The sequence below is a fragment of the Bactrocera neohumeralis genome, chromosome 6, assembly GCF_024586455.1.
Source record: "Bactrocera neohumeralis isolate Rockhampton chromosome 6, APGP_CSIRO_Bneo_wtdbg2-racon-allhic-juicebox.fasta_v2, whole genome shotgun sequence".
Lineage (NCBI taxonomy): Eukaryota > Metazoa > Arthropoda > Insecta > Diptera > Tephritidae > Bactrocera > Bactrocera neohumeralis.
The window spans coordinates 74,316,807-74,338,785 of NC_065923.1; the positions used below are offsets into that span (position 1 = coordinate 74,316,807).

General features: G+C 39.4%; 1 long non-coding RNA gene across 7 annotated transcripts in view; it reads right to left on the bottom strand.

Moving 5' to 3' along the window:
- Nucleotides 1–21,979, bottom strand: part of LOC126761174 (uncharacterized) — a 951,325-nt gene that overhangs the window by 190,128 nt on the left and 739,218 nt on the right. For all 7 annotated transcript variants that reach the window (XR_007667327.1, XR_007667325.1, XR_007667330.1 and 4 more), the window contains one exon: nt 3,314–3,440. This is a non-coding gene — a long non-coding RNA (uncharacterized LOC126761174). The remainder of the gene's footprint in view (nt 1–3,313; nt 3,441–21,979) is intronic.

Here is a 21,979-nt window from a genome sequence, read left to right on the forward strand (position 1 = left end):
AGCCGTCGCGCTGTCTATGAAACTTCGCTAAATCATACATTTTTGACATTCCTGTGTGGGCATTGTTGCGTATAGCGCCCTTCCTAACCGAAAAGCTTGTGTGCCCATAATGTTTGCATGCCTTCGCACAAACATTTCTGTTTTTTATTTCACGTTTACCATTTTTAATGGCAGGAAACGGTTGATGGAAATGGCAGTAGCTGTTGCTGCTGCGTAGAATGGGTTAAGAGGCTTAAGTGCTAATAAAAATTAATATTCACTTGCTACTAAATGGAATTTCCACGCGCGTTTCGTACAGCTTTATTCAAATCGGTCGCCTATTCCAAAGCAACACTGTGCTAGTGAAGCAATCGGCCAGCGAAGTAATAGAAAATGTGGCGAGTGACAGCTGCTGCCCAAATTGTTGTTAATGTCGGAAAGGTGGGGGATTTTTGCAGTTAATTGCTAAGAGCATACTTGTTTTTGGCATAACCCTTAGCTTAGTTGAAGTTTTTCGGGCGTTTTGATTTTTGTGTGTAATTTTCTTTTCAGCATCTGATAAGTGGGGCCGCGTAGCGCATTTATTATATATTTTCATTATTTTTTGAAAATATGCTTCAAGTAAAATAAGCATAATGTACGGGTGATATAGCACAAATTACACTAAGGTCAGTCTAGATGAAATTTGGTTGGCATTCACCAATGTTATAAAAGTATAACTTACTTCTAAGACCAGTATAGCGAATCTGGCTATACACTAAGAAAAATAGAGTTAAATTTGAGAAAAGACGATTGTTGATGAGTCAGGAGGAGTCGTTCCCACGACAATCGGATCTAAGTAACCCGAAAACCCCAATTTTTATTCGGCAAATGACTGCACCACACCCCGAGACCATTCGGCGAAAATAGTTCAGGTAAGTAGTCTGTCGCTACACAAACAAATACTGTTGAACAAAAAGCTCATCCCTCTAGGGAACATACATATATGATGTATATTGTTGTTATACATATGTCGAGATATAAACAAACCTAAGAGAAAACATAACCCACAGTTGAGAAACCATTTAAGAAAACTGAAATCCTTCACCTTCACTCATATTCTCATATCTATACAATCTATTATTTGAGCGCACTTTTTAGACTGTCTCAAATAGTAACATTTATGTCCCGAAGACCTAAAATTGTCACGATGTTTGTAACACCCAGAAAGAAACGTCGAAGACCATATCAAATTTATACGAATTTATGCATATATGAAACATGGATGATGACGACCTGAGGAGAGAAAGCACTTGAAGCATTTGAGAAAACTGTACTTTGCAAGAACTTTAGAGCTGTCCGCGTCAACGATAAGTATTGAAGAAGATACAGAACTGCAATGAGCTGTATGTCGACAAGACGGAACAAGCTCAAAATGGATAAAGACCCGTGTTCTGGAAGATGATTCAACGAAGATGGTTCATTCAGCGTGACCTTTGGGTGGACAACGGAAGCAAGGGCGCCCACGCAAAAAATGGAAGAACTAATTTCATAGTGACTCGTCTGCTCTTGGGATGTACAACTGGCCGACATCGTAAAGGATAGAAGCAACTGGTGAAGTTTCGTGTTCTCAGCCCAGACCGACCTACGGTTGCTGTGCCAGAGGAGAAGAGATATCTATAATCAGCGTGACGGGCTGAGTCGATTTAACAAGTTCGTCTTTATATACTCAAACCAGTCTTTCAGTATTTGAAATATAGGGCTAAAGTTTCGCACACGTCTTTTACTCTTAGCGGAGCAGCTCATTTGTTGGCACCGCGGATTTTGAACAACGATAGTATATAGCCGCCATACAAACTGAACGATCAAGCTCAAGTCCTTGAATGGAAAACCATTATTCACGTTAAGGTATCGTCGCGAATTTTGCGATAAATTATTGTCCAAGACAACGCTACAAAATCTGAAGAAATTTTCCAGATTTGACTAATATAGCATAGAGCTGCCATACAAACTGAATGATTAGAATCAAGTTCTTGTTAGAAAAACTTTTTTATTTGACGAGATTTGACGAAATTCAGCACAGAATACTAGCTGAGCTAACGCTACAATATGCGAAGAAAATTTTCTAGATAGAATCACTATATCGTATAGCTGCCATATAAACTGAACGATCCAGCTCAAGTTCTTGTAAGGAAAAATATTTTCACGAAATTTGGCATGGACTTTTTTTCGAAACAACGCTATAATATCTTAAGAAGTTTTCTAGATCGGTCTACTATTGAATATAGCTGCCATACAAACTGAACAATCAAAATCAAAACCTTGTAAGGAAAACTTTTTTATTTCATGAGCTATCTTCACAAAATTTAACACAATATTTTGTCAAGGATAACGCTATAAATTCTGAAGAAATCTTCTAGGTTGGACCACTATATCATATAGCTGCCATACAAACTGAATAATAAAAACCAAAATCCTTGTATGGAAAACTTTTTAATTTTAGAAGATATCGTAACGAAATTTTGCAAAAATTATTGCAGGAAGTAACTCTATAGTCTCCGCAGAAATTTTCCAGATCAGACTAGTATAGCATATAGCTGCCATACAAACTGACCAATCAAAATCAGAATTAAGACCTTTTTATACTATTTTATGCTATAAAAAACCCACCTGTGAAGGGTGTTAGAGCTATGGTACAGCCGAAGTTAATGCTTTTCTTTTTTTTACTATAATTTTACACTATTGAGATTTTATACGGCTGACCTTAAAAATAATGAATATGAAAGGGTAATTGAATGAGACACAAATTCCAAAAATATCTTTTTCTGTTGTAGAGAAAACTCTATATTTTTGCCGAAAGCGAAAGGAAGTTAGGAGTGTTAATATGTTTTTAGCACAGCTTGGAAATAATCGAATCTCTTATAACAGAAACGTAGCTGAGCGTATACTCAGTGTCATTCATAGACCAAATTTGCCTTTGCGAACTAGAAAAATCAAAGGAGGCTTTTCATATCACCGACAAGCGTATTCAATTAAAAAATGATAAATGATTGCAAAGACGCTAATTAAACAAGCGTCAAGAGGCCATAAAAACCGCTGCCAACACACTCGTAACGTTTCTATTTGAGTTGCAAAAGCTATTCAAATAGCTTAATTTTTAATTAAAATACGTGTAGGCACACACACACACACACACAAACACATGAACGCATGCCTACAAGTGCGCAATGTTCTGCCGTTGGCATTGCAAGCGAAAGGCTTATTACCATGCCACATACCAATTACTAAACACACACACACACACACACACATAAGTTATGTAGTAGGCTTGTACATGCAAATTACACTCACTTACCTACACATAAATAGTTTGACTAGTGCAGAGGCAGCTACTACAAATTCAATGAATGTTGGCTGAACTGCAACAACGCCGAACGCTTGGTTGATGGCAACTTCTGCTGTTTTGACTTGCTGCAGCGGCGCTGGAAAGCGAAAAAAAGACAGACTTAAATAAAAAAAAATATAAAAAGTATAGCAAACGGAAGTGAACGCGGCAGTAATTATAGCCAAGTGGCAGAAATAGAAATCATAATACCCGGTTACTTGTTCCGCCAGCCAACTTTTCCCTACACTTGCCCCACTAATTGACGCAGGTATGACTTGGCCTTTTTTGATCCTTTGGCGCGCTGTGAAAGCAAGTACACTTTTCATTGTGTGCTTGTTGCTTATGGATTTGTGTCTAGCACATACACACGCGCCTATATATATATATATGTGTGTGTGTGCGTTTGTGCGCAATTTCTGAGGGAAATGTGTTTAATTAGACCTTTAAATGCGCGCGTTCGCGTACAAATGAAAACTTTTATAATTAAGCCATGAAGTGTGCACAGGAATTGAAAAGCCGCACCGCGCGTCTGTACACCGCTCTCCGCCACTTCCTTTTCCCCGCTTGCTGCGCGAATTTCTCTTCATTATGCTGGTGGCAGGGCTTGCCACATGCAGCACCTACGTTGTAAGTGTAGAAAAGTGCTAGATTCATTGCTTGAACCTTTGCTGCTAGGCACTTAGGTTTCATGTATGCATATGTATGGGTGACGGTATGCCTTGATAAATTTATAATAATTTTTCGTTACAGCTTTCACCTCGCGCCCTTTATTTGCGCGCCTACAGCTTTAATATTGCGTTGCTTACTAGACGAGCTGTCTTTGAGAATTCTTGCTAATTTGGCAAACAACAAAAATATGCCAATATGAGCACTACAGTTAGGACTGCTGTCAAATTGGTATAAGACTGGCTCAAGCCAAGCTCAAAGCAACCAAAAGTTGTTGAATTCGACTTTCAATATCTAAGTAGTAGATTACTAATACACACTCATTCCTACAAACACAAAAATATATGTATTTCTTATAATCACTTTCTCAGTTAACTCTCAGTTAACTCCAGCCGAACCCGGATAAGTCCAATAGTCCTCCACTGCCTGCTTTTCCAACCAGTTGCCACGCTGTTGTTGTTACCACAGCACCACTCCTTTCTTGCAGTCCCTTCGCTTTTCCACTTTTACAACTCATACATACAAACACACCTTACCCAACTTATGTAATGCTGTGTACGCATACGTAACTAAGTTGCAAAGGTTTGTTGCAGTAACAGAGTAGCGCTCATAAAAAGGATTAATTGCGCGCAATTAAAGAAAATATATTGCCAACTGTGTACACGCCCACTTTAATGCTCAACTCGCCTGCTTTCACCAGCTAGCATGCTATGTTGCTACCTAGCTGATAGAGTCAACACTCGCCTCGCCATCAAATTGTGTTATGTGGTGGCAACGTCAGAGCTCACTTGCCTACTCATAACTCAAACCCTAGCAAAGCAGCAAAGATTTAAGCAAATGCTAGCAATATTGTGCAGAGAAAAGATGGAAAAGATGTTTGTAGATGGGATGCGTGATTAAGAGATGCATTATATGCACTGAAGAAAATGATTGGTGCAAAAGCAGTTCAAAAACAAAAGAGCACGATGACAAAAGTTAAGTTCGGTTGCACCGAAGCTATAATACCCTTCACTTTTGATAGCATAAAAGGTATGAAAATATATTTATGCTGATGTCGATGGATTAATTTGGCTGGGAGTTATGAGCTATAGTAGTCCGGATGTTCGGATAATGAAGTTTTTGCCGCCAACAAGAATCCATGATAAATTTATTGACGATGTCTCATCAAACTAAGAAGTTTTCCATACAAGGACATGATTTTGAGCGTACAATTTGTTTGGAAGCTATATGCTATGGTTATCTGAAATAAAATAATGCAAGCCAAATTTTGGTAAGGTATGTCGTCAAATAAAGATATTTTCTATACTAAGACATGATGCAGATCGTTCAGTTTGTATGACAGCTATATGCTAAAGCAGTTCGATATTGCCCATTGCGACAAATAAAAAGCCTCTTGTAAAAAAAGAGCTTTCGCAAAATTTGAGATTAACATTTCAAAACATGAGCTCGTAGTGTTGGTCTTTTATATACTATTTGTAGGATTCCCGGTGTTCCTTCTGAGAGTTACACACACAGTCGAAATTTGAAGCTTTCACGGGGTTTCATTTCCAAAATGAACGAGGCAAGCTAAAATTAGAAGTACGCTGGGTTTGGGATTCACGTAAGAACACACCCAAGTGCAATGAACCCAAAAGCCTTCCCAGTGTTGTAAACTCGGCTATAACCTCGAAAGCCTCGAAGAGACCTTCTTTCAGAGAGATGAGCATTCACTCCGACAGCAGAGCGACAATACTAACGTTGAGCTCACACACTGTGCGTTCAAAGTTAGTTAGGAAGTGTCTAACCATACTAGATATAGAACCAAGCTACTTCATTATCAAACTTGTTTGGTTTCTTGATCATAGCGAAATCACTGTTAACTGCATAGCCGATTAGCTAGCCAGAGCGGGCAATCTTACACCGCTCACATTGGTATAAGATCGAATTGGTGGATCCGTGGTGTCATTTCTCGTTCTAACAGTGGACCTATAAACCTCATATGCGCTTAGCTTGCGTTGGTTGATGGCCAGACTCTGCGCGACTGCAAGATACTTCTGGTCTAGAGTAGAAGAGATCTACTGAACTCCTTGCCTTGACAAAATTCATCTTATCGTAAACGTAAGACTTCATACTAGAAATCGTAGGACTTCTTACCGATCACTGTCATATGGGCATTTATGCTGTAAAGCTAAAGATACAAATTGCCAAAGTTGTTTGGAAGAAGTTTAGGTAGACACTCATTTTCGCGGACCGCTAGGTGAACCAGCCACTTTTTCCTCCACTGTACAGCTTTTGCAAGACTAAGGTTGAAACATCTGGGCAATCAGTCGACATTTGGCGAACCAGGAGACATAGTCGAAACTGATATTAGCCTTCTCAACAAATTAGTGATGGACTCAAAGCTCTTGGTCGATTTATGAGGTTTTGGATGATTAAATTACATCTCGACGGTCAGTCCATCTTTGGTTCACAGTCACTTTCTCGGACCACTTGGGGAACCAGTCGCTTTCTCCTCCATTTTCAAGCTTTACCAAGACAGTGGTTGAAACATCTCGTTTTATGAAGTCCGGCTATAAACTGTCCAGCTGAGTTCGTTTTGGGGATCGACCATTTAAACTAACCTAACTTGAACTAATAGTATTCCGTAGCTTAAAAATCAGTCCTTTGATCATTTAATTAAAAAAAAAATCTTCTTACTAAAAATCCTGCTACAGTCCCAGAAATATACATTATGGGAAGATCACGGTTATTATGTTAAAATTGAGACACTTACAACAGATTAGGCGTCAGTCAGTCCGTACAATAGAGGAGATTTAAATGTCTTTTTCTGTCCTAAGAAGTAATACTTTGTCCAGTGGTCCCGTGGGAGTGAAATAAGATGGGAGTAGGTTAGGTTTAGCGGATTAAAGTCCCGCACTCCGGCATACGATGCTTCCTTTTACTATAAAAAAGGGCTATGAAGGACAGAAAAATAAGTAGGAGTTCTTTCTAAGCTGCTGGAGGTTAGATCAAGCTGCGATTGAGTCATTTTTGTGCTAATCTAATTTCACACATCATGTTAGATGAGTACCATTATGGTATCCGTGGTTTTCTCAACAAAAAAAGTTTAAATTTATAAAGCTCAGCAGTTATCTGTTTCTGGAAGTGTAACTGACTTGAACAGCATCCCAGTAGGACAGCATCCAGCAGTTCGTTGAAGGAGTGGCAAGTGTAGAGATTTCTGAAAGTGAATGCCTTTAAAGTTACACACATGTCGCTTATACACACCTCTATACATAGCTAGGTGTATTTGTATATTTGAGTTTCATTAAGAAATACGGAGGAGCGAACTTATAACCCAGCGGTGGCGTCTACACTACCTTTCCTCAACCACACCAACCAACTTTTATATACCAAGGAAGCTTACATAAGTGAATCAAAAGCACGAGTGCTTGAATGTGTTGGTGTGTGCGTGCGCGCTTTGAGTATGTCAACCGCCAAGCGATTCCGCACGTGTACTTAAATTCAAAGGTATAATCTATAATAATGCACCCGAGAAGTACTTGTAGATAATAATATACAAAATAAGAAGACGCAATGATAAGGACCGTGGAGGATGCCTGACTCACATATACACGCCGTGTGTGTGCGGCGATGCGCAATTTTCGTTAACATTTTCCTTTTGTAAAGCCAACTTTGACGTTAACTTTCGACTTTGTGGGTTATTTTCAACTCAAAAATTGCACGAAAATTGCGGTTACACGTCGGCGGCGAAAGGAAGTTGCACGTGATGGCGCGCAGGAAGGCGCTGCGCAAAGAAATGGGAAAGATGTTCGCAAAATGAATGGCGGGTGCTTATAAACTTAAGTGTATATATTACATACTTATAAGTACTTATGCAACATATATGCTGGCAAGCATATACCCAACACACACACAAACCCACCGACCGACACATGCTTGAATACAATTTTTTTGAAGGTATTCAAAGCGTTTAAGCAACGAAAAGTTTTCACAGCAGCAGCTCTCTGTGTACATGCATTTGTTGTGTGTTTGCCACGCAGCGGGTGGAGGCGGGGTGCTTGGCAAATGAAAGGGTTGTCGATTGAGGTCGTTGAAGCGCTGTGGTTATGTGCTTAGGGCGACCATTAACGAAATAGTAGCATATATGAAGGCGTTAGAGCACATATGCGCGTTAGTACATCAATATTTGCACACAGGCACGACTAAAGCACACATATGCTGATATATGTACACGTGTGTGCGCCTCAATTGCGCTTAATAGCTGAGGTTGGGCATAACTGCGCGCTTGTACTGCGTAAAATGTAGCATACTGCTCTGCGCCGCATATAGACTGTCGCTCCAGCATGTGCCGCTGTGTGTCTATTTCAGCGTCAACGTCTGCTTGTGGCACCATGAAGCGCGCCCAGCAGATATGCGTGTCCATAGCACTCGAGTTTTTTGGTTAATACGCAATTTCGTTGGATTTCTGCGTGTGTGTATGTGTATTTTCGCTGAGTTAAGCGGCCAAAAGGTCAAATGTAAATATTTTTCGTTTAACGGTAATGGATGCTTATTTACAGCTGGTCGCATAATTTCGACAACTTCATAATTTGCAATTTGCCAAAGCCTTACATAGCACAGCTGCAGCCGGAAGCCAGTTTTTGTGGAGGTTTTCATGCTGTTATCCATCAAATTGAGTAGATGAAAGTTGCAGATGTGTACATTTTTGGCAGTAATAGCGAAATGAAGTGTATATGCAGATATAGAAAATGCTAGAAGACATGTGAAAGGGTTCTATTTTTGCCACTACCTAGGGTTGCCTAAAATTTAAGCATTTTTAGCGCTTTAAAAATGAGAATTTTTTGTGGTTTTTTAGGTTTTTATGAAAATCTTTGATGCTTACGCTTACAATTTACGCTAATAGATATCAATTTTCGATTTTGGCAGGAGCTGCATGCACCTGAAATGTGAAGGTGTCACTGTCCAGCTGGTTGATGTCTCCTTATAGTAGAGGCTGACATCACCGCCGTCTAAAAAGTGCGATGGATGGGACAAAAACTGAGACGAGTGGGTTCTTGTGGCATTTACTACAGTGCTCATATAAAGGAGCGGGAGAGAGACTCCGTCGCCGAGTACTGGCATTCACCCCCGTCGAGGAATGTTTAGCCACAATTCGCATCAAAGCAAAGATTTTCACCAAATCGCTGATTTGCGATATGGTTAACTGTAGTACTAGATTCCAACATAGAAAAATTCACCAAGCTACCTGGCTCAAGTGTTTTAGACATGCGTACGATCCGAAGTCCTAACATCGACTCTTGCAGCAAAAAATGCAGGTCAACAAGCAAACGGAGGGTTCAACATCGAGAAGCTGCAATCACAATATACGGTCGAATGATTTTCTACTCGACTTGCACTCCTGCTCTCTGAGAGCACTCATCAGCAACTCGGTATAAGGGAAATGTGGGACGGTATTTTAAGCTCCTTACGTACAGCCGCAAATGAAACCATTGGCTGTCGAAAAAGCAAAAGAACAGCTGGTACGGTGATGAGTGCCGTGTCGCATTGGAGAGAAAACAGACTGCCTACCTAGCAACATTACAATCAACCACAACACGTGCGGGATGGGATAAATACCGAGAGCTGAAAAGGAAGCAAGACGCATTTCCAGACAAAAAAAGAGGGAGGCTGAAATAGGTGAGAATGAAGGGCTAGAAAACTGACCGACAGGGATACTGCTCGAAAAATTTTCGAAAAGATGCGGCGACTAACAGCAAGTGTCAAGACCGGAGCATACTCTTGGTGATTTAGTGACTGATGCCCAGAGCATACTGAAATTATGGAGGAAACACTTATCCAGCCTGCTGAATGACAGCGAAAGCATAACACCTGGAGATGGTGAACCCGATTCCCCAATCGATGACGATAGAGCAGACGTTCCATTGCCCGACCATGAAGAATTTCGAATAGCAAGTACACGGCTGAAGAACAATAAAGCGGCGGGGGCCGACGGATTGCCGGCTGAACTTTTCAGATACGGCGGCGAAGAACTGGTAAGGAGCATGCATCAGCTTCTTTGTAGAATATGGTCGGACGAAAGCAAGCCCGACGATCTCAATCCACAAGAAGGGAGACCCCACAATCTGCGCCGTGGGATAAGTCTCTTTAAATTCACATGAAAGGTTCCGTCAAGCGTACTGTGTGAAAAATTAAAGTCCACCGTCAACAGACGGATTGGATCTTATCGGTGTGGCTTTAGAAAATCAACAACTGACCAGATATTCACGATGCACCAAATCTTGGAAAAGACCGGTGAAAAGAGAATAGACACGTACCACCTCGATCTTTGATTTTAAAGTTGCAAAACTAATACTGCTGTTATCTTTATACAGATGTTTATTATATTAATTACTTTTTACGCACTTCTGACTCATTTTAAAGTCTTCACTTTGCCCACTGAGTCATTCTGAGCCTGCTTAGTCACAGCTAAGCCACGGCCCACACCTATTTTACAAGAAAATATTAAAAAGGAAGTCTTGCATTTCAACGCTTTACATTTGCATATGCGTTGATATATGTACATATGTATGTGTATTTGTTGTTGTTTTTCTTCTTGCATGGCAGTCTTGCACGAATGAATGACATTAATACTTGACGTTGTCGCAGTCGTAAATTAGAAAAGCTGTTACGCGCCTGCCACGCGCACGCGGTTACTTGTACAGCAACAACAACACAGCTACACTGCCGCCCCTACACTCGCGCGCTAAATTCGCTGATTTTGATGTGCTGGAAAAAATGTGCTCGTAAATTTCGAAAAATATGCACAAAACTGCTGTTACAGCTACCGTTGTTTAGCAGCGAGTTTCGCTGTCGCTGTCGCTGCTGTTGTTGTTGTTGCCGTTACTTCACTCACTGCAACGCGCGTATTTCACTGCCACCGTTGGCTGCTTGTCTGTGTCGCTGTGATTAATTTGACGCAATTGTGTTTTATGAGACGAAAATCCTTTAAACGCGTTTCGCGCACATCAAAAGCGCAAATTTAAAGAAAACCGTAGCGCACACGAAGACGACAGCGCCATAACAAAATGCTAGTTGGCATGTTAGATGTCTGTGCGGTAAGTGGGTGAAATTTCTAATTTAGTCAATATGCTGCTCTCGAATCGTGTGAATTTAATGCTGATGCGCTGATAAGAGATTTATGCGTTTCATATTCGGCGCCTGCTGCTTGCATCGACGACAAATGGCGCGTGCGAACGGCGCGATAATGGAAGAGAATGACATTTTATTGCAGCATATTTTGATTTTGCATATTCCACACTTTTAAAAGTAATATGAAGATGAAACTGAAGCAGTTTGGTATGCTTACAAATATTAATAGAAGTGGCAAGAGAACGCAAATACAATATTTTTTGTGAGGAAGGGCGTCGTAAAATATAAGAGAACAAATAGCTGAGACTTTAAGATGATAGAGCTATAAAAATTAAAGAAAAAAGTTAACTTGGGTTGTACTGGAACAATAATAGCCTTCGTGAATACCAAAGATTAATTACAAGAACTTGATCCTTGATTCGTCAGTTTGTATGACAGCTATATGCTATAGTGATTGAAACTGAATAATTACTTCAAAGATTATTCCGTTGCTTTAACCAATAATACCAAACAAATTTGGTGAATATATCTCTTCAAATAAAAAAGTTTTCCATACAAGGACATGGTTTTGAGCATTCGATTTGTATGTCAGCTATATGCTATAGTGACTCGATCTAAACAATTTCTTCGAAAATTGCATTGTCAACTTGGGCGATGGCTCATGCCAAATTTGACGGAGGTATCTCCTCTAATAAAAAAGTTATCCCTACAAGCACTTGATTCCGATTGTTCGGTTTGTATTGCAACTAAAGCTAAAGTGGTCCGATATCGGTTCTTTCGGCAATTGAGCACCTTCTGGGAAAGAAAAGGACGTGTGCAAATTGTTTTCTCAAAAATAGACTGTAAAGTTACATCTCATTCTGGACCATGCCCATTCAGACTTGCGAACCAACACGCCTACATGCCAAACCCTTTACTACAATGTCTTTGCTTGTGAATGGTCCACGGAACTGCATTACTGTGAAGCAATATATCGGTATACCAATCTAATCAATCTGTTCATCAGGCAGGCCTTTCAGATCTAGCGGTCGTTCATTCTTCCGCTTTCATTGCATTGCCAATCTTTTAAACTCTTGCTGAACTATCGCAGACCAAATTCTCAGACCTATGTATACCACACCAGTTTCGATTATTTGTTAATCGCCTCAAGATGTTATTCAGCGTAACTCGATTCGTTGTACGCTTCTCCATATTTGCTTTCTCGCCCCCAATTTCTTCGCTGCAGAAAGAAAAATTTGTCCTGTCTATCTTCGTGGTCATATTTGTGGAAATATTCTCTAAAGCAATCGATTTTTTGTCTAGCAAGCTGACGATTTCTTACAGTAAGCCAGTCTTTGATCACTCCATTTTCTCATTTTCTACGCTACTACTGCTACTGCGTTAGCACTCGCGTATCCGATGATCTTCACCTCCCTGATTAATAATAGGTCGTAGTCCAGCCCGTCGTAGACTACATTTCACAACAGTGGACCAAGCAAAGAGTCCTGTGATTTTCCACCCATTACCGTATCTGGTTCATAGGATGGCTTATTTGGCTTCTGTAACAAGACAAGCCGCTGCTTCTTCTAGACTTAACCTGGTCTGGGGTTATGAGTATGTCTGTGTCGTTTGAATCACATTCACGTCGTTCACTTGTGTGATGTCCAAAGAGATATACTGAAGATCCGATATCTTTGAAGATTCCTCCTTCGAAAACAAAAAAACATGGTTTATTGAAATCGAAAGAGCGGCTTCACAGAATCGTTGATCTCCAATATGGATACCTGTCAAAGGAGAATACAGTCTGCATGATTTTATGACAGTTATCTCGTCCAACTGCTGACAAACATTTGATTATATAGAAGATACGGCGATGAATATGCTGTTAATCTCAACAAATCTGAGTGGATCACTTTCTCTCTCACTCTTTAATCTCTCATATGTTGAAATGGTTAAGCAAGGTAGAATAAACAAACTTCACAAATTCTTTGCTCATCTATATCTAATCCAGCCTAGAGTACTTTTATGACAACTGCCTATTCTTGAAGCCACCCCCTAACAACAGCTTGTTGATGTAAAAAATCTGGAAAAGAATATAATGCTCGTAGTGAAGTTGATCTCACCAAATCTGACTGGATCTCTCCAGCCAGAGTACCGAAACTACAAATAGATCAACCAAGGCTGCGTGCGCAATTAAGCAATCGCAAGAACTTGGATCTTGGCTGCATCTTTTTAACCAATAATTCAATAAACCAATAAAACAATTTGATTTCATCTGAACGGAAATAAATTCTTTTAAACCAATTATCCAAGAAGACAACTTGATTTGTCTTTACGAAAATGCCGGTTTTTTCAAGGTCAAACCAGATCTTGTAATATGAGGGATCAGAGTTCGGTTCTACAGTTTTCATCTTTCGTTGTTAAATTCGCGCTTGAGAATTTTAAGATAATTATGGCACTATCATTGTGATAAAGGTTATGTGGTTTGCTGCATGCCACACATACTATTATCTACCAAAAATGCCATGAACAACGGTGTTGATGCAGCTAACTGCATCTGTTTCAATGCTGTACTCCGCAAACACTGCACTTTACTGGGCTGCCATCACTGTCGCTGTGCTTTATCCACACGATTGAGTGAAGACTAAAGCGTAATGCGGTTGCAGATATGTGTGTTAGGGTGGTTCAAAGTAGGGAGAAGCATCAAAAGCTGAGGTGTGGAACTTCAATACGCTAAACCTAACTTACTCACAACTTCAGACTCTCCCACGGAACCGCCTGATTAAGTATTACTTCGTGGGAGTGATAAGACATTTAAGACGCCGATATGTCTCAGTTTTGTCATGATTGAGGCAGCTTTCCAGTTCTCAGTGGACTAAGAAATGGAGGTAGTCAGGTTTTCCACCGTAAATCTACCTCCGAGTGTAGTTTTAAGTTTTTAGTTTAAGAATACATGCTCAGAGTCTTCAAAGCACTTTGAACACGTCGGACAATCCGAACTTATGTCGTGCTGGAATCTGTACAGGTCCACTTAAATATTGTTATTAAGTATTAGGGTTAGACGCAATTTCAGATCCCCCTGTCGGCTGTATATGCACGAAAGGATGTCCGGTATCATTATGTGAATCGACCGTCCTTTCAGTGAGGCTTGCCAGCGCTGCTGCCATAAAACTGACTTTCTCTTCTCTTTTGGCTCTCATAGACGGCTCTGATAACTTGTACATATACTCGCTCATATTCGTCACCCTGGATATCATCTTACTGGCTATTGATTCAGCAGCCTCACTTGATATTTTTCGGAAAGCTCTAATAACTCTTAGTGCCGACAGCTTGTACACTGTGCTTATTTGTCTGGCATATGTGAACTTACGTATATGCAGGGTGCCAGAAAACATTATTACGTAGTGGCTCCTGTTACATTCTGTAAGTCCTAGCATAACCCTGGCAACATCACACCCTGAAAAGCTTTTCGGAAACAAAGCATGATCACCCTAATAGACGCACTTGCTAACTTCAAAGGCTTGAATCACATCCACGAGTAATCCAAGTAATTTGCTGGCTTGCCATCCAGTAGCAACAAAATGTTGCAAGTGCCTGTAGTAGCAACCACAGTGCAACTGCTGTGTTTACGGTCGCAACGTGCGAGACCAAAAGTCATAAAAATAATGGACATTTCAATGCTGAAACCCAGGAGGCGCTGAAGATGCAAGGCGCAAGGGGAAGCAAAGTTAAGCGCGATCTAAGCAATCAGTTGACGTGAGTGCAGGCGGCGAGGGCGCGGTAAATGTTGTGTCGAAATTTGCCCGCTTTCACTCGATAATGACAGAGATTAAAAATCTACTCAAAGGCGAACGGCAATGATTATGCGGCGGGACGCGAGCGGCTAGCGCGTATATAGACACACAGAAGCCGCCACCTAAACCAAAAGGCGACAGGCTGCCACATAAAGTAAATTGCTGCATGCGACTACAGCAGTGCACCTATACATAAGCAATATATACACAAGATGAAAGCTTGTGCAGATGTGTATATGTGTATGTGATATATAGGCTTGCCCTCGTGCAACGCAAGCCATTAGCAGGCATTCAAAGGCAAACAAAAGCAACGGATCTACGCTGAAGCGCTACAAGCTTACAATGCGGATGGTTGAGCACAGGTAGAGCGGAGGGGCAGCGGCAGCATATGGGGCGTGCATATGCAATGACGCAAGGAAACAATTACAAGCAACGTCACAAAATGCTTTGTAGGCACTCGAAGCGCAATAAAAGCGCGCGAGCACGGTTAGGGGTGGCGCTGGCAAGGCGCAGCTCACCGCCAACAACAACTGTTTGGGGCCAGCAAATGCGCCTAAACACCATTAGGTAGCAGCCCATAATCGCTGCGCGCCGTAATGGCCACACCGGCAATGCAGAGTATTTTTAATGCCACCAAATCGCTTATAGCCGCCCAGCTGCCACCTACCGTCTCAACGGCCGCACTGCGAGCACTAAGTACCGCGCGCTGGTAGGCATGTGCGCAGCACTGCGAAGGGGCTGCAAGCATATCCGCAGTCACGTTGCATAAACAAACAGCACAAGGCGCGCGCTGAAAGGAAGGAAAGCATATAGAGCTGGCCATAAAAGGTAGATGGCAAAAATTACATATCGCACACACAAACACAGACATTTACTTGGAATACAACACACTGTAGCGCAACGTAGAAAAATTGGAAACAAAATATGAGTACGCATTTAAGTTGCTACTAAAAAAATCTCAAAAAGCGCTATGAAAACGTTAATGGCAACGCAAACGTTTATGGTTATGTCAGCGCAGTGTCGCGCAGGTGGAGCACACTTTTTTCGCAGAGTGTCGCCCAACAACAATGATACGATGGTGGGCAAAATAGCGGAAAACGAAAAATGTTTCCGCAATGCATACGTTAGACAGAGGTGGAGGTGTGCGGGAGTTGGAGGAAATGTGGAAGTGGGAGATGAAATGCTGCTGCGAAGTTGCAAGTGACGGCCAACTTGTTTAAAAACGCCTGTTTGCCCAAAAAAGACGCGTATTATAATAAAAAATTATTTTATGAAAAATTGTAAACGAAAAAATTGTTTTCATTTTTTCAAAAAAAACCGTTAGTAGGCGTGGAATGGCCGCAAAACGCATTAATATTTATATCGAAAAACAAAATTTACAAAAGCAACATATTTCGTTGCAAATACATTTTTTCCTTAACCCCCACACTCGACGCCGCTGCTCGCGCTATGCATTTGCACATTCAAAAGCTTGTACACAAGTGCATGCAACTGTTTTTTTTTTACGTTTTAAGGACTTACGCCGCAGCAAACACTCAAAGAGCGGCTCAGCATGCAAACGCACACATGCGCGTACACTTCACACTCGCCAACAAAGCAGCAGCACTTGACGGTGCACTTTCCACTAATGCATTCGCTTTCCTGGCAAAACGCACACACACACATATAATGGCAAAAATATTTGCATATGTGTGTGTGTGTGCAATACGCTGCAGCGATGTGTAAACTTGCCAGAAGTGCAGGATTAGCGGCGTTGTTTTGAACTTCGAACAGGGATTTTGCAGCGTCTACGCTTGCAACAGAGTGTTAAGGAAAATAGATTTTCAAAGGAAATTTTGAAAAATAGCAAATTTTACAAAGCTTGTAGCTTATAAGTTGCTATTTTGAAATGTCTTATACGAAATTAATATTTTTTACGAATATGATGAGAGTTAACTTGTCGATTAACTACTATCCGACTCAGCCAGACGCCTGTCTGTAGAAACGCAAACTAGACTCTCAGTTTTTGAGATATCGTGCTTAAATTTTGCACATCACTTTTTCTTCACAAGAAGCCCCTCATTTGTTGCAACCGGCTTTATCGGACAACTATAGCATATGGGTGCCATACAAACTGAACCATCAAAATCATGTTTTTGTATAGAAAACTTTTTTGTTTGCCTGGATATCTTACTGAAATTTGGCATGAATTATTTTCGAAGGTCATGCTACAATCTCCGCGTAAATTCTTCATATCGGCCTGCTACAACATATAGCTGTCATACAAAGTGACCGATCGTACTCAAGTCCTTGTATGGAAAACTTTTGTATTTGATAAAATATCTTCACAAGATTTTGCATGGATTATTTTCTAAGATAATGCTAAAATTACTTGATCTGATTAACATAGCCTATAGCTGTCATACAAATTGACCGACCCAACTTAAGTCATTATATGGAAAACTTTTTCATTTGTTGGGATATCTTGGCAGGAATCATTATCCAAAGAAATTGTACAATCTCCGAAGAAATTATTCAGATCGGTCCAATATAGCGTATAGCTGCCATACAAACTGAACGATTGGAATCAGTTGTTTGTAGGGAAAACTTTTACATTTCTCGAGATATCTTCACGAAATTTGGCACGAATTATTACCCACAGCAACGGTATAATCTCCGAAGAAATTATTCAGATCGAACGACTATAGCATATAGCAGCCATACAAACTGAACGATTGGAATCAGGTGCTTGTAGGGAAAACTTTTACATTTCTCGAGATATCTTCACAAAATTTGGCACGAATCATTATCGAGAGCAATGGTACAATCTCCGAAGAAATTATTCAGATCGGTCCAATATAGCGTATAGCTGCCATACAAACTGACCGATTGGAATCAGGTACTTGTAGGGAAAGCTTTTACATTTCTCGAGATATCTTCAGGAAATTTGGAACGAATTATTACCCACAGCAATGGCATAATCTCCGAAGAAATTATTCAGATCGAACGACTATTGCATATAGCAGCCATACAAACTGAACGATTGGAATCAGGTGCTTGTAGGGAAAACTTTTACATTTCTCGAGATATCTTAACAAAATTTGGCACGAATTATTACCCGCAGCAACGGTATAATCTCCGAAGAAATTATTCAGATCGAACGACTATTGCATATAGCAGCCATACAAACTGCACGCTCAAAATTACGTTCTTATAAGAAAAACTTTTTGATATTACGGTATATCCTCATAAAATTTGCAAGGAATTGTTTTTTAGGCAACAGTATGTAGTATCTGAGGAAATTGTACAGATCGGTTTTAAATAGCATATATCTGCTATACAAACTGAACGATCAAACGTCCATGTATGGAACCATTTTATATGTTCTAGCTTCGTTGTAATGGAAGTGAATGTGTTTTCTGCTTTACTTTAAACTTTATACTTTATAAGCTGCTTTCCTGTGGTTTAAGAAATAATAGTAAATAGTTTGCTTCCTTCACATTTTTAACTCCAGAAACACTGCTGCTAGTATTTAGCGGAAATCTCTAGAAGCTAAATCTGCACAGCAGGTATGTTATTATACTTATGCATACATACATATGTATATGCATATAATGTATGAATTTATATAGTACACGCTTGTATGTATGTATGTTTAACGCTGCCACTCACTTTCATCGCACACATGTAGCAATGAAGATAAGAAAATGCACAACTATGCGCCAGTTATTACAGATTATTAAGGATTTGCGGAAGGACACAAAACCAAAGCACACTTACACACATACATATGCAAGTACCCTCACAAAACAAAGCACAGTTGAAACAAACAATTACAGCAACTCCAACAAGCATGTAAACTCGCAAAGTTGCTGGGGGGGGCATGTGTGTCTGCTAGTTTGTGGCAATATTATTAATAAGCGCAAGAGGAAGAGTGAAAATTGCAACAGGATATTAATATCCACACACGTGCGTATAATTACAGCTACATGCAGATAACTGCACGCACAGCGCTACTTATATAGCTAACTTTTTTTCTGCTGTACTCGTATAAGTATGAAGGTGGCAGGCTGTAGCGGAAATGCGTTGTTGAGAGCTGCGCGCAAAGTTATATGCGCATATCAACACATGCATATATGCCTAGCTATAAATATATACATACATACACATACGTACATATAAGTGAGTTTGTGCGTAGCTGTATAAATTGCCTGTATGCGCAGCATTAAGTTGTTATGTGTGTGCGAAGTCGTTTACAAGCGAGCCACAGCTTGCTTGTGTGCGTGTGCGCTGTGGTAATATAATCGGCTTACAGCACACGCATACCAATTAGAGGCCTGAAAGAGAATCCTTAATGTCGACTTACTGCTGGTTTGCGTTTGATTTCTCGAAAAGCAAAGAGTAAAACGAGTTTTCAAGCGAACTATGCTTGCAAACCCACTTTGCATAATTTTTTTAATAAGAAATATTTAAAATTTTTTTTTTTAATTTTTGAAGCCAATTCCGTACCAACACAATTTTTTAAAACTGTATACATATATTTTACGTATTTTATTTTAGTATAATATTATTTTAGTATAATATTTTTTTTAATATTTCCAATTTAGTGTACTTTCATTGCTTTTCTCACAGGGCTAATTCGTTTCATCTCCACTTATTGCGCATTTATTCCAGCTAACAGCACTCTAAAGCACGCACTTAATTATTTATGCGTACATATGAACTTCCCTGTGAGTCATGTATGCGTAAATGGGAAAACCGGCGCTAATGAGTAAATCCTACAAAGGAAGCAGGCTTAAACATGAGCAATGCAGGAGGCATACTGAGAACGATAAAAATATATGAAAATATCAAGCTATTTCTGCGTCTATGCATATGCCACATATTTACGTTATGCTTGCATTATTAAAATAGTAGAACTCAAAACGTAAACTACAGCTGTACTGAAGCTAAACCACACTATACAAATAAAGAAGTTTCCATACAAGAACATGATTTTGTTTGTATTGTTTGTATAGCAGCTATATGATATGGCAGGCCGATCTGAGAAATTTCTACAAATATTGTAGCGCTGCTTTTGAGAATAGGTCATGTCGATTTTCGTGTAGATATCTCGTAAAATACAAAAGTTCGCCATACGAAAACTAGATTTTGTACGTTCAGTTTGCATGGCAGCTATATGCTATAGTCATCTGATCTGAATCATTTCTTCGCAGATTATACAGTTGCTTTGGGTAATAATTCCTACAAAATCTCGTGAAGATATCTCGTAAAATACAAAAGTTTTTCTTACAAAAACTAGATTTTGAACGTTCAGTTTGTATGGCAGCTATATGCTATCGTGGTTCGATATCGTCCGTTTCGACAAATGAGCTGCATTTTGAAAAGAAAAGAACGTATGCAAATTTTCAGATAGATATCTCAGAAACTAAGGGGCTATTGAGGGTATAATTTTGAGTATAATAGAGAAATTGATAATTGGTTAAACCAGAATCAAGTATAATTATATATATTAAAGATGTATATAAAATAAAGCTGGAACTAAGTATTCGAACACAAAATTTTATTTATTAATGATGTCCATATGTATATATGTATGTATAACAGGATGCAGAGAAAATTTTACATTACGTATTACACAGTCGTCATGCAAATGTTACTCATACGCACCGACACTCTCATTGTACGCTACAAAAGCTATACTTACATTAATGTACGGCAGAGATTACCAAGTTTAAAGTTAAATTTAATTCTTATATATAGTTTTATATAATTAACTTTTGGAAATCAATGATTTTATGTAATATTTTGCCGTGGCCAAAGGCTTTTAACAAATGACAAAAATGCCTCGAAAGAAACTGTATGTGATTATGTAATTGACCGCTTGTGTATGCATTAAATTATAGTAAATAATAAAATTTGTTATGTTTGAATGTAAGACTAACGTTTTTTAAGCTCTCATAAAGTTGTGTTGCTTTAAAGCTATGCATAAGTATGCTCCTATCCTCAGGAAGAATTTTTAAAAGCCCGCTTTTATATTTTAATACTAGTCCCACAGTTTTTGAGACATCGCTCTGAAATTCCGCACACGTTCTTTTCGGCTCAAGAAGCTGCTCGTTTGTTGGAACAACTGATATCGGAGTACTATAGCATATAGCTGCCATACATACTGAACGATCGGAATCAAGTGCTTGTATGGAAAGCTTCTTTATTTGAAAAGTTAGCCTCACGAAATTTGGCACAGATCATTTCCTAAGCCAATGCTAAAATATCTGAAAAAATTTTCCAGATTGGACGACTATAGCATATAGCTGTCATCCAAAGTATACAATCCAATTCAAGTCCTTGTATGGAAAACTTTTTTAATTTGACAAGATATCTTCACGAAATTTGGCACAGACTATTACCTAAGTCATAGCTATAATTTCCGAATATATTGTATACATCGCATCACTATAGCATATAGCTGTCATACAAACTATACAATCCAACTAAAGACCTTGTATGGAAAACTTTTTAATTTTACGAAATATCATCACGAAACTTAGCATGGATTATTGTCCAAACCAACGGTATACTCTCCAATGAAATTATTCAGTTCGGACAACTGTAGCATATAGCTGCCATACAAACTGTCGTTCAAAGTATAGTCCTTGTTAGGAAAACTTTTTATTCTAGAAGATATCTTAACGAAATTTGGCAAAAATTATTGCAGGAAGCAACTCTATAATCTCTGCGGAAATTGCTTAGATCGGCCCACTATAGCATATTGCTGTCATACAAACTGATCGATTATAATTAAGATAAATATCTGTATATAACCTTTTTTGCCGCAAAATATACACTTTTGAAGGCTATTTTAGCTTCTGCGAAACCGAAATTAACTTTTTGTTTTTGCTTACCAATAAAATATGCATTGTAGTTTTAAAGCGCCGAAACATATTTTACACAGCTACGCAATTTTTCCTACACAAGTACATAGTATATATCAAGGCTATACATGCAAATGAAGTACGCTACAACAACCTGTGGAAAATCCGCTTTTGAAGACTGACAAAATTCATTTCAATTGCGTGTCGGAGCATAAATAAGCAGCCTTGCGCTTACG